This window comes from Carassius carassius, chromosome 26 (assembly GCF_963082965.1).
Source record: "Carassius carassius chromosome 26, fCarCar2.1, whole genome shotgun sequence".
Classification (NCBI taxonomy): Eukaryota; Metazoa; Chordata; class Actinopteri; order Cypriniformes; family Cyprinidae; genus Carassius; species Carassius carassius.
In genome coordinates, this window is record NC_081780.1 from 14183446 (window position 1) to 14195558 (window position 12113).

General features: G+C 39.5%; 1 protein-coding gene across 4 annotated transcripts in view; it reads left to right on the forward strand.

Annotated features, from left to right (window-relative positions):
* LOC132105861 (synaptotagmin-1-like) overlaps positions 1 to 12113 on the forward strand; it is a 119872-nt gene that overhangs the window by 12244 nt on the left and 95515 nt on the right. For 2 of the 4 annotated variants that reach the window (XM_059511323.1, XM_059511326.1), the window contains exon 1: positions 5933 to 6113. The exons of the other annotated variants lie outside the window; for them this stretch is intronic. The gene's annotated coding sequence lies outside the window, so the exon portion shown is untranslated. Of the gene's footprint in view, positions 1 to 5932; positions 6114 to 12113 lie in introns of those variants that run through there. 4 annotated transcript variants of the gene reach the window in all.

Sequence of the window (12113 nt, forward strand, 5' to 3'; positions counted from 1 at the left end):
GCAACCACGCTTGCTGATGCTAACGGGCTAAAAGCTCGCTAGTTCTGTAGACTACTCAATCATGGGGAAGACTGCTGAATTGACAGTTGTCCAAAAGACGACAATTGACACCTTGCACAAGGAGGGCAAGACACAAAAGGTCATTGCAAAAGAGGCTGGCTGTGCACAGAGCTCTGTGTCCAAGCACATTTATAGAGAGGCGAAGGTAAGGAAAAGATGTGGTAAAAAAAAGTGTACAAGCAATGGGGATAACCACACCCTGGAGAGAATTGTGAAACAAAACCCATTCAAAAATGTGGGGGAGATTCACAAAGAGTGGACTGTAGCTGGAGTCAGTGCTTCAAGAACCACTACGCACAGACGTCTGCAAGACATGGGTTTCGGCTATCGCATTCTTTGTGTCAAGCCACTCTTGAACAACAGACAGCGTCAGAAGCGTCTCGCATCAAAAAGGATTGGACTGCTGCTGAGTGGTCCAAAGTTATGTTCTCTGATGAAAGTAAATTTGCATTTTCTTTGGAAATCAGGGTCCCAGAGTCTGGAGGAAGAGAGGAGAGACACACAATCCACGTTGCTTGAGGTCCAGTGTAAAGTTTCCACAGTCAGTGGTGGTTTGCGATGTCCTGTCATCTGCTGGTGTTGGTCCACTGTGTTTTCTGAGGTCCAAGGTCAACACAGCCATATACCTGGAAGTTTTAGAGCACTTCATGCTTCCTGCCATCTTTATGGAGATGCAGATTTCATTTTCCAACAGGACTTAGCACCTCCACAAAGTGCCAAAGCTTCCAGTACCTGGTTTAAGGACCATGGTATCCCTGTTCTTAATTCGCCAGCAAACTCGCCTGACCTTAACCCCATAGAAAATCTATTGGGTATTGTGAAGAGGAAGATGTGATATGCCAGACCCAAGAATGCAGAAGAGCTGAAGGCCACTATCAGAGCAACCTGGGCTCTCATAACACCTGAGGAGTGCCACAGACTGATCGACTACATGCCACGCCGCATTGCTGCAGTAATTCAGGCAAAAGGAGCCCCGACTAACTAACATTTGTATACTTTTTAGTTGGCCAATATTTCTAAAAATCCTTTCTTTATATTGGTCTTAATTATATTCTATTATATTCTATTACTATTCTATATTCTATTCTATATAGATACTGAATTTGGGATTTTCCTTAGTTGTCAGTTATAATCATAAAAATTCAAATAAATAAACATTTGAAATATATCAGTATGTGTGTAATGAATGAATATAATATACAAGTTTCACTTTTTGAATGGAATTAATGAAATAAATCAACTTTTTGATGATATTCTAATTATATGACCAGCACCTGTATATTATGTATATAGCGGTATATATTATGCTATATAAAGAGTTAAAATCACATTACATTATAGCATTGTAAATATTTATTTTTAAATCGCAGACTAATTGTTTGATTACCCCCATTAAAGTCACTTCATAGTTGGTTAGTAAAAAAAAAAAAAAAAACTTTACTTGTAGGTTTAAACTTCTACATATGCCACATTTGTCCAGATTTTAAGTCATCTTGCAGACACTAATTTTAAAGGTATGGTTCACACAAAAATTTAAATTCTGTCATTAATTATTCGCCCTCATGTCGTTCCACACCCGTAAGATCTTCATTCATCTTCATTAATGTATAAGCTAGGATGTAGATAGATTGTGGAAATGACAATATTATTGAAGGATAACTAAGAAAAGCTAATTTGTCCTTTCCATGTAGCCTCAGGTAAGCTATTTTTAATTGTATTTATTCAGTTCAGATTATGACTACTCACTGTGCATATAGGACCTTCACCACAGATGAAGTCTTTGCTTTGTAAAATAAATAGACTATACAAAAATATCTCCAGTTTAAAAGCTCCATTGTGCTTGCAGAACTTTATAGCAATGGCTGGTATTTATTGTGTATACAGACATTACCATGGTAACAGATTTGTCCATGGGATTTGTGCTATTATGCTTTAAAAGAGAAGAGAGGCTCAATCAATTAGTCGCCCAAGAACCATCTGACCTGAGATCAAACAGATTAGGATACTGTTGGACATTGGTGGTGTTTTAAGTCTGGATCAAAGGTCATACAACAGTCTGTTCATTTTGAGCGAGCGTCCCCAAGAGGGCAGTATTATCCTCTATGTAAACTGCATAGTGATCAGCTGTCACTGATTACACAATGGGATCCATCCTGATTCTTAGCAGCAACTGATATGTGAGATTTGATAATGTTGCTCTATTGTTTTACTCCTTGAGCAATCCATCATCTTCAGTGGCAGATCTCTGTGGATGCTGCGAGAGAAGCCTGTGCGCTTGCCGTGCACATTCAAGCAACACGGGGAGTACACATGCATGTAGTATGCTGTGAGCTGGAGAGATATGGCAGATAAACCCAATGTGGCATGAGATAATAACAGCTTTAGCAAAACACAGAGGTGAAAATGTGGAAAAATCCCCCACTCCCCCCACATTGGATCAATAAGCTTACATTTATGTGGTGAGCATACGCACAGGTCGCTGTCATTCTCACCTCTCCTCTAGCGCCAGTTGGCTGACTCTCAATTTTCTCTGTCAAGGAGCTGAATATAAACCATCTACCTGCAGTGCACTGTGAGATCCAATACACATCTGTTTAAATAAAAAAAGACAGCAAGAGACACGTCCCCCTCTAAAGGTTTGCTGTTTGGTGCAGACGGCTTAACAAGGGTAATCATTAAGCTTTGAGTCTGTTTGCGCTGGGTTTGATTTCCTGCCTGGCTGCCTGTGTAAGCACACATGCTTTCTGTTCCATCAGTACCATCCCAAACACGGCATCTTGCACATTTAGGGAGATGTTTGGAGATGGCTGTCCCAAAAGGATGCTGCCTTAGCGTCTTATTGTATGATGTTGAAATGTCGTTCTACACTACTGAATCTTGGATTATCATTGTTTTCTTTAAACTGAACTGTGTAATTGCAGATTATATGTAAGCGGAGTTGTAAAAATAATGTTTAAACAGGTTTTCCTGTTTGGAAACAGGTATGGTTGTATGGTCTACTTAGCAACACAGTGCAGATAAGTGGTTTACAGTATATTTATATGATTTGTGGTTTTATAATTTTAATCAAAATCAAAACAAAATGCAAATTCTTACACTTTCTGGAAATTACTTTCCTTTTTTTTGTTTTCACTAGCCATTAGATAATGTTAACTAGTAGCTAAATAGCATAATTTAGGCACTATTTTATCAAAAGGCCAAGTTCTGTCATTAAACTCTAAATGGTGCAGGCTGTTGAGTCCTTAACGCAAACGTTAAACTACTTGGCACAAGCTAATTCGTTCATGTTACATACGCAGCAAATTAGCTTGCTGCTTTACATTTAAATGGCTGGCTAGCATTCACTAGAGTTATTTGCAGTACTGCCCTCCACCTTCCCCAGATCCACCTGTGTAGATCTGCTACAGGGTTATTATACGTGTTATTTTTTTTTGCAGCAGTATGTCTTAAAGTTCCTGTACTTGCTTTGCAGCGGCAATAATCTACAACAAAAGAATAACCAACTGCAAATGCAATTCAAGAACATTGTACATTAAGACATTAACATTTTAATATGCATAACCAAGCTAAAATCTTCAGAGTTGTAATGACAGAATTTACAGTACTTTCTGTCTGGCACTGTTCTGGTATGTAACAACCACTTATTACATTCCAATCCTAATGGACAAAATAAATCCCACCCTAAGTGTCTTCTTGTTGGATATCCTATTTCACTCTTATATGTTGCATTTTATTTGTAATATTAATGACATTTCTCATTGACTCATTGAACATAGAAAAAACAGGTTAAATAATGATATTTAACGTGTTAAGAATGTACACAAAAAGCAAAACCTGAACTGTATCTGTGTGCATTCAGAAAGCTGAGTGGATGTCATTAACGGCCAACAGCTTATTCTATTGCTGAGAGGCTTTGGTAATGTAAACTGTCAGAAAGAACATATTGCTGCCTGAAGCGCACGCGTACAATGGAAAAATGAACCATCACAGCATGAGAGCGGGATTAGACGGAGTGTGAAAAAGAGAAGGGAAGAGAATGAGGTCAAGAGGGAGATAGAAACAGAGAGAGAGAGAGACTAATATAGCACAAAGGGAGTGATCCTGGTATTCCATGCATCAGACCTGAGTGCTCTGAAGTGTGTAGCGGAAGTGTGTTAAACTCCACCCCCCTTTACCTTTTCGCTGTTTTGCAGACTCAGGCAGTGATGAGTGTTTCTCACTGAAGGGCATGACCTTGATGACATTTCAAACCATTCTCATTCCAACCCCTCCATTTGGTAATGCCAAAAATCACAATGCCCAAACTCAACACAACAAATATACAAATCAGCTGATTTAGAAAATGCCTGTTTTGAAACTCGTCATTAGCATTAATGTTGTTCTAAATTGGTTTGTCGGCAAGCTGAGCTCAAGCTGTGTTTATTGCAGTGGCTTTTTGTAGTCCCTTTAGGCCACCGCTCCACCCCCACTCCCCTCCCAGGCCGAGCATCTGGACCAGGGGAGGGGCCAGGCAGCTGCTCCGGGCTCACTGTGCATTTGCATACAGTTTCTTTGGGAATGCCCTTGACTGACTCCTTAAAGGGAAATGTGCTGCATCTACACTACAATAGGGAGAGTGTGGTAGAAACGGGAAGAAATGGCAGCCTTAAGAGGGGATGTGTGCTTCTGTTCTGATTGGTCAGTTGCATTTAATCTGACATTTTATGTATCTGATGCACTGCATGTTAAACAGCAAATTGTTCTATTCACTGCTTTTTTATGAATAAAAAGTAGTGGGACGTGTCTTAGGACCCAAGACGTTCATCCAGCGTATGTTTATATATATTAACAATTATATTATTAGACAATTAGACTATTTGTAGTCCCAATGCTATCAGCTATCATCTGTGAACTGGTGAGTCAACCCCTGTAGTGTAGAGCAGCAGAAGCATGTGTATGTGTGTAAAAACATACACACAAAACGAGCCTGTCCTCCAACAAAAAACGACCATATAGGTCGTTTGTGCAAGCACCTTATTACGACCTATATTTACGTTTTAAAGTTACAAATAATGACAGTATCGCGTTGCGTCTGTCGTCATGAAATGACGTATAACGTCATTACCAATCAAAACGCACGTTTATTTAAATGCATATACATTTTCGTGCACATCCGTTCCCTGGGATCTAACCCATGATAGCATGATTACCTATCAATGTATAGCGCAATAATCTACCAACTGAGCTACACGAAACGCAAATCAGAGTGCAAATAAAAGAGTACAAAACATTAATATGAAAACGACCTTTTGCCAATAGGGGCGCAATTGTAGTATACGCTCTGATGGGTCGTATTTCAGGGATTTGGACAAACGACCTATACGGGCGTATTGGTTGGAGGACAGGTTGCACAAAACGTATGTATAGTTCTAAATTTTATAGATATAATGGTTCAGAAGGTAGATTTTTGCATTTTACGTCATGTGGCTTTCTGCGATCGTATTGCAACTGACCTGTGATGCATTTTAGGTCGCATCCCATTGGTCGAGAACCTTTTAGTATGTGCACAGTTAATAACAAGCTGGTATTCCTTTACAAATATAACCTTAGTTATGTAAAAAAAAAAATGGGATAGATGTTCATCCCTGTTCGTGAAAGACAAAAGCAGAGCAAGAGATTGTTTGTCTGTCGAGTAAAGAAACCGAATGTATGTACAAAAGAGTGCTTGTGTCACAGCAAATGAGTGAGTGCCTGGAGAGAGACAGAGAGAGAGAGAGTGCGCATCTGTGACGAGAGAGAATGACAGTGTGTGTGAAAGAAAGAGATAGGAAAAGGGAGGGTGTCGGGGGTAGGTGGGCGGGAAGACGAGTAGGAAGGTTGCGAGAGAGAGAAATTCAGTGCTGCGTGACAGAGCTGTGTGTAAGAGAGAGAGAGAGAACGTGTGTGCACAGGGCATCCATATTTCTACAGGACAAACGGAGGTGTTTTCACTCAATTCTATTTCAGCCTCCACCTCCTGCTCTTCCTGCCTTCCAGCTCTGAACAAAAACCCAGGAGTGACTACTGACCGCCAGGTAGGGACACTTGACTGTACTGAGAACAGTGTTTCCCTCTCTGTGTGTGTGTGTGTGTGTGTTTGTGTTAGTTATGTATAACTTTTGTACTGAACTGTTTTGTAACATCCTTCTTCAAATTAGATGCTGATTTGGAATTTAAAGTCTTGAAATGGCTTAGATAGCAATATCTGACTTTGCTCATATGATGAGAATAATACACTACAGCACGTACCCTATGTACATGCATATGTGTTGTGATTACATGCTCAGCCATGTGAAAGGCTTTTGCATTTTATTACTGAGTGAAAACTGTCCATAATAGCACTCACTAGAGCATGAGACACACTGCTTCCAGTGCCTCGTGACGGCTGATTCCAGGAGGAATAACTTCACTAGCTTCCTGCCGTCTACTGCCGCTCTCACTGACTCTGACACTGGTGATGAGGAGGTCCTTTCCAAGTGTCCCTCGCCCTGCCTGGACGTTTTCTTTGAAAACTGTCAGTTTGAGGGCAAAGAGAGGGTCTATTTTTTACACAGCACATTTAAGTGAATAAGATATGAGTGAAGGCAGGCAGAAAAATAAGGATTGTCTGTCATTGCAGTGGTGAAATTGTTATTTATGTGCTTTGTGATTGAATTCTACATACCCCTTCCCCCACAAGCCTACACTTAGCTCTCATCTCATACCCCTTTTCCCAGTGGAGTTTGCAGCCCCTGATGTATGGAGTGATCAAACCTCAAGGCGCTATCACCTTCCGTACAATCATTTTTCCCCACCTTTCACACTCTCAGTGATGTCAAACCACACCTAATTGACAGATCTCTTCCGGTTTCACCATTTTTCAGCCCCTTCCTTCATTAGCTCGTGATCTAAAGAAGGAACAAAGGGGCTGCTGGATTGTGGTTAACGCACAGTTGTTCCCTCATTTCAAAACATGAAAGAGAGTAAGAGTGGCTTATTGCGGAGCTTCAAACAACTTCACTCCATTTGGTTCCATTCTCCTGCCTGGCATAATCCTCAAAAGCCACTGCATGCCATCCGTCTCTTTAATTTTTTATTTTTCATGTAATGGCTCTTTTCTTAATCAAAGCAAACTGCACTCTGATTCCTTTTCTTTTTCCCTGAAAGGCTGTTTTTACATCAATTTATTTTATAGTCCTTGATTTTGAATATTAATTTGTACTTTTAAGGTGGCACAGAAGGCATCACAGATGTCCGTTTTTGTATGGCTGAAAGCACCACAGTACAATTGACTACCTTGGTCTTGTTAGAGTTTAAACTGCCACCCCTCTTGTTTGGTTCAGTACCATGGAGACTGTTTTGAATTGAGTCCATTGTCAATGAGTGCAGAAATAAACAATCTGTGAGTGTGTGTGTGTGTGTGTGTGTGTGTGTGTGTGTATCCAGCTGTGGTGCCAGATCTCACACAGCATCAATAGTTAATGAGTGATGCTGGCAGGAGCTCTATTGATATGTCTGTTTTTGTTTTCCTAACGGCTGTGTAATTTATATGAGCTTTATATTTGACAGAAGGTAGAACAAAACATGACCATAACAGAGCTGTAAAACCACCATAGACATGGATGTGGACAGGGGTCGACTTGTAGGAGTCAGTGAAGAGTCATACATATGCCGTTACATCCTTGATTGAACAAATCAATGACATGCAGTGAGAAAACCCTCATGCTTTTTTGAGAAAGAAACACCAAAGTGAAACAAAACTAGGTGTAAACGGCATGTGAGAGGTTGCTTGTTTGTGTGCATATGCATTGCAGTGACAAGTGTGAGTCTGTATGAGTGCTTCCCCCTTTTTGGACTGTAGCTGAGCTTCACTTGCGGTTAGCGGGATGTTGTTGGTTTTTTTCTCCCACTCCTCACGAGCTCATGAACTGTGCCTTGCGATTGGTCATCTCTCTCACACTCCGCGGGAAGAAATGACAGAGTGGAATTAAGGTCACATGATCAGCGATGTGGGATTCGGCACTCACAATCTCCTCTTTTTAATCTCCCTTATAGACTCTCTCTCTTTCTGTATCTCTCTCTTGCTGTGGATTTGGTTTATCTGACGGATTTATCCTGCTGGCAAAAATTAGCTTTATGATTGTCTGCTTAGTGTATACATTTACCAAGCATCTGGTTCAAGCCATAAATCCTAATAAAAATAAATAAATAGAAAGAAAAAAAAATACATATCTGCAGATGGCTATATTGGAGCACAGCACTGTGTGTATGTAGTCTTAACCATGTGTATACTGTACAGCTATGAGGTTGCTCTTGCATTCAAAGAAGCAAGAGTGCATAGAATCCTAGTCAAAAATAAATGAGTAAATAAATAAATTAGTATAATTATAGTATTCCAACATTATTGGAATGTTTGTTAATTTGGAACCGATCCAAACGGATGCTGCTAACAAGAATTGTGTTTAAATTAAATAAGATCCTGTAGCTGAAAACTGAACTCTCAAGATTTAAAGGTTTAGTTGTTTTTGACTTGTCTTAGCAGTGCTTATGGTAAAAAGACAATAGACACAGACATCAGACTGAAGCTTACCTAAATTTTAAAAATGCAACAGATGAAATGCAAGAAACTACCTCTTAGGTGCTGAGGAGACTGTTGACAGCTCTGAGCAAACAAGCCTCATAGCCGCCCACAAAGTGTGCGCTCTTCAACACGACATGCAGCTTTCAGCACCTCTTGCTTTTGGACAGCGCCACCTGCCTCAACGCTTTCAGCACCGGACAGCGACACGCTACCAGACTTTAAGTGAGTGGGCTGCTTTCAAAACCACTGTTCAGAGGACAGCAACAATGTCAGCATCTGTTCTGTCACTAGCTCCTCTACATTTACCTATTGCTCTTTCCATACCAAAAAGGTCCAAAAATGGCATCCAAAATTTTAAATGTGGTTGCAAAATAATTTTCAGATGTTTGAGCTATAATGTACTTTTCATTCTTATTACATTGTTGTTGTAAATGATTGGCCCTTCAAGCATTTCATTACCCAGTGACGACTGATGTTGACTCATGCTGCTATTCTATAGACTCTAAGAAGGATGAAAATCACTGTGGCGACTATGTAGTGCATATGTGTTTAGCATGTTAGCTATATCATGTTGGTCACGCATATGTTTGGGACATGCTTAATAATGAAAAGCTCTCATGTAAATTCAAATTGCTGCACACAGAGCTAAAGCTGTTAGTTTTAAGCCAGCATGGTGTATTTCAGGGTCAGAATCGATGTAATTAATCTGGCCTTGGTCATACTGAATATGATGTATTACTCACCAAGCTTCTGACAATTCAACCTATTGATTTTAATACCTAATTTTTTTTTTTGGTACATTGTGAATATGTGCTAGACATGAAAGCCAAGCAATAATGTAGACCAGTGATTCAGATTTATTGTGCAGTTAAAAGTTCCCAATGATTCAGAAATGACGACTGGAGTAATTTAATGCATGTTGAGCTTCAACCATGTGATAATTTAATGTTGTGGCGCTTGACTCATGTTTTCCAGAATTGTTCAATTTGATCTGTATAATAAGAAAAATAAAAGCTTGTGACATAAGCTGATCTTAAATATCTCTAACTCCTCAAAAGCTGGACTTAAAGCGCCAGTGCTGAAGTAAACCAGTAAATATAACATGTGAAGATACACGTCCACAATCTCCCACATGTGCAGGCGCCAAAAAACAGAATGTCTCCTCTCAGTCTGCGAGTCAACCCACCCTGCTGATGTCTCATGATGATAATCACAGGGCAAAAGCTGTTTGCTTGTAGACAGATAGCAGGACAGTAATCCGGTCGCTCTCTAAAGCCAACCCTTGTAAGCCTGTCACCTAATTGAGACAGCATGGTGTTGTGGACTGTGGTCATTTGCATGTGTACATTAGCATAATTGAATAGGCATAAGTTAAGTGCATTTCAGCAGGCTGTTAATAACATGGCCTCCAAACCGCCAGATAAATTAATTCCTGTTTTTTTCTCCTCCATTATGCAATGAAGAGACGTTTTCAGTCCCCCTCGACTGTCTTTTCCTTCCTTTTCTCCTTCTCTATGTGTCCTTCACTGTCAGTGAGCAGACTAAAGCTGAGGTTGGTTTCATCTTCCCCTGAGGGTGTCTAATGCCGTATATGCTGTCCACAATCTACCACATCATTCTGAACACTCTTACTCAAGGAGCTCTGCAGGTCTTGACCAGTGCAGTCGACTGTGAAGATTCAATGCCAAAAAAAGACAATGGATTATATCTAAAACAATCGGCTTACTGATTTTTCAGCAGCTGCACTTAAGAACATCTCTCAAAAGGTCCAGGTGCATGTTCCCTGGGTTTGTTGCACAGGTGGAGCAACCAATGCATCTAACAGATGAGACCGATAAAAAAGAACAGCAAAATTTTGGATGGAGATTCTTTATATATATATTTTAGTTTTTTCTTTTGCTCCAGCTGTTGTTGTTTTTTTTTTTTTTGCAGTGGAGCGTGTAAACAGTGTACTGATTCTGAGCATAAACAAAAAATGATTGGTCTTTTTTAAATTCCTGTTCAATGCCACTGAACTGACCTCTGTTCCTGTAACAGCCAGTAACATTTATTCTTTGTGTCTTCAGCCAGTTATATGTGATTTCACTACTGCTTGTCCTACTGCTTGCAGTCACCTAAAATGTTACATAATATATTTGGAGTGGGGTACAAACATGCTATTACACATTACAGATCTTACATTCTTAAAAATAAAGGTGCTTCATGATGCCATAGAATAACCTTTTTTGGCTAAATAGTTCCTTAAAAAACCTTTAACATCATTATTCATTTTTAACATAAACTTGTGTAAGAAATATCTGTACTTTTGGAAGTCCAAGTCAAAAATGGAAGTGGAAATTGCATTGCATTGTGGGATTCATAATCTCAATCAATGTGCTCTGTTTACATCATCCAGTTATCCATGCATGAAAATCACATTCTGTGAACATTAAATATATGTACTACATACTGTGGCAGTATTGGTAGTCTGTTATCAATCTATTTCAAACATAACCATGTTCCACTTAATTAGTTTGATTAATAATATGCAATGTATGCAAGCCATGTTGTCATATGTCTCCAGAGTAATTTTTTGCTATACATTCTTATTGAATTCCTGCACACATTAATTAGATTTAAAAAGCAGTGGCTTATGCATGCAAGACATATTGTCATGTCTCAGGAGTAATTATTTTTATTAGGAATGTTATTTATACATATAGTATATAAATATATGATGCCTATACATAAACCACATGCTTAAAGGATGTTGACTTTGATGAAGGGAACCTTGTGTGTGATTAATTCAATGTTTAACATAGGTCACACAGTGTGCATCAACCTCTCAGATGAATCATATGTTGACTACCTTGTGGGTCATTGAGCTAAATCACTTTATTCTACACGGTTGACATGTACATCCTGACCTCCAAATAACACTAATGACCTTGCAATTGTAAGATCTCTGATCTCTGACACCCTCCAGTCTCCAGTAGCTTTTATAGTTGTGTATTTACAATAGTTCAGAGCTGCATGTCAAATAAGTCAAGATCCTTTTAGTCACTGTGCCCTAATTAAAGGCAAGGGAGTGCTTTCTTAAGAGCCCAGTGATGGATTGAAATCTTAAGGGTCATGACTGTATCGATGAGAGGAAAGGAGCCCTTCTTATCTCTGAATGTTCTACCTTTTCTTCCTCTCTTTGCGAGCACACTTCTGCTTGCCGGCATTGACATGTTCGCTGTGGAGAAAGATTATGCGGGAGTGGAGAGTAATTATGGCTCTAAGCCAGCCATTTGTGAAGCCTTATCAGTCAAATGATCACGGTGTGGATCACATTAAAACACAAAGTCCAAGTTATGTCCTAAATGCAGTTTTCCATGAAGCATTACTCCATCTTATCTTCTGATGGCAGAAAGTTTTCTTCAGTATCTCCGTTGACCAATTTCCGAAAGAATACTTAGAGTATGGGTAAGTTTATATGAAAATATAGCTATTT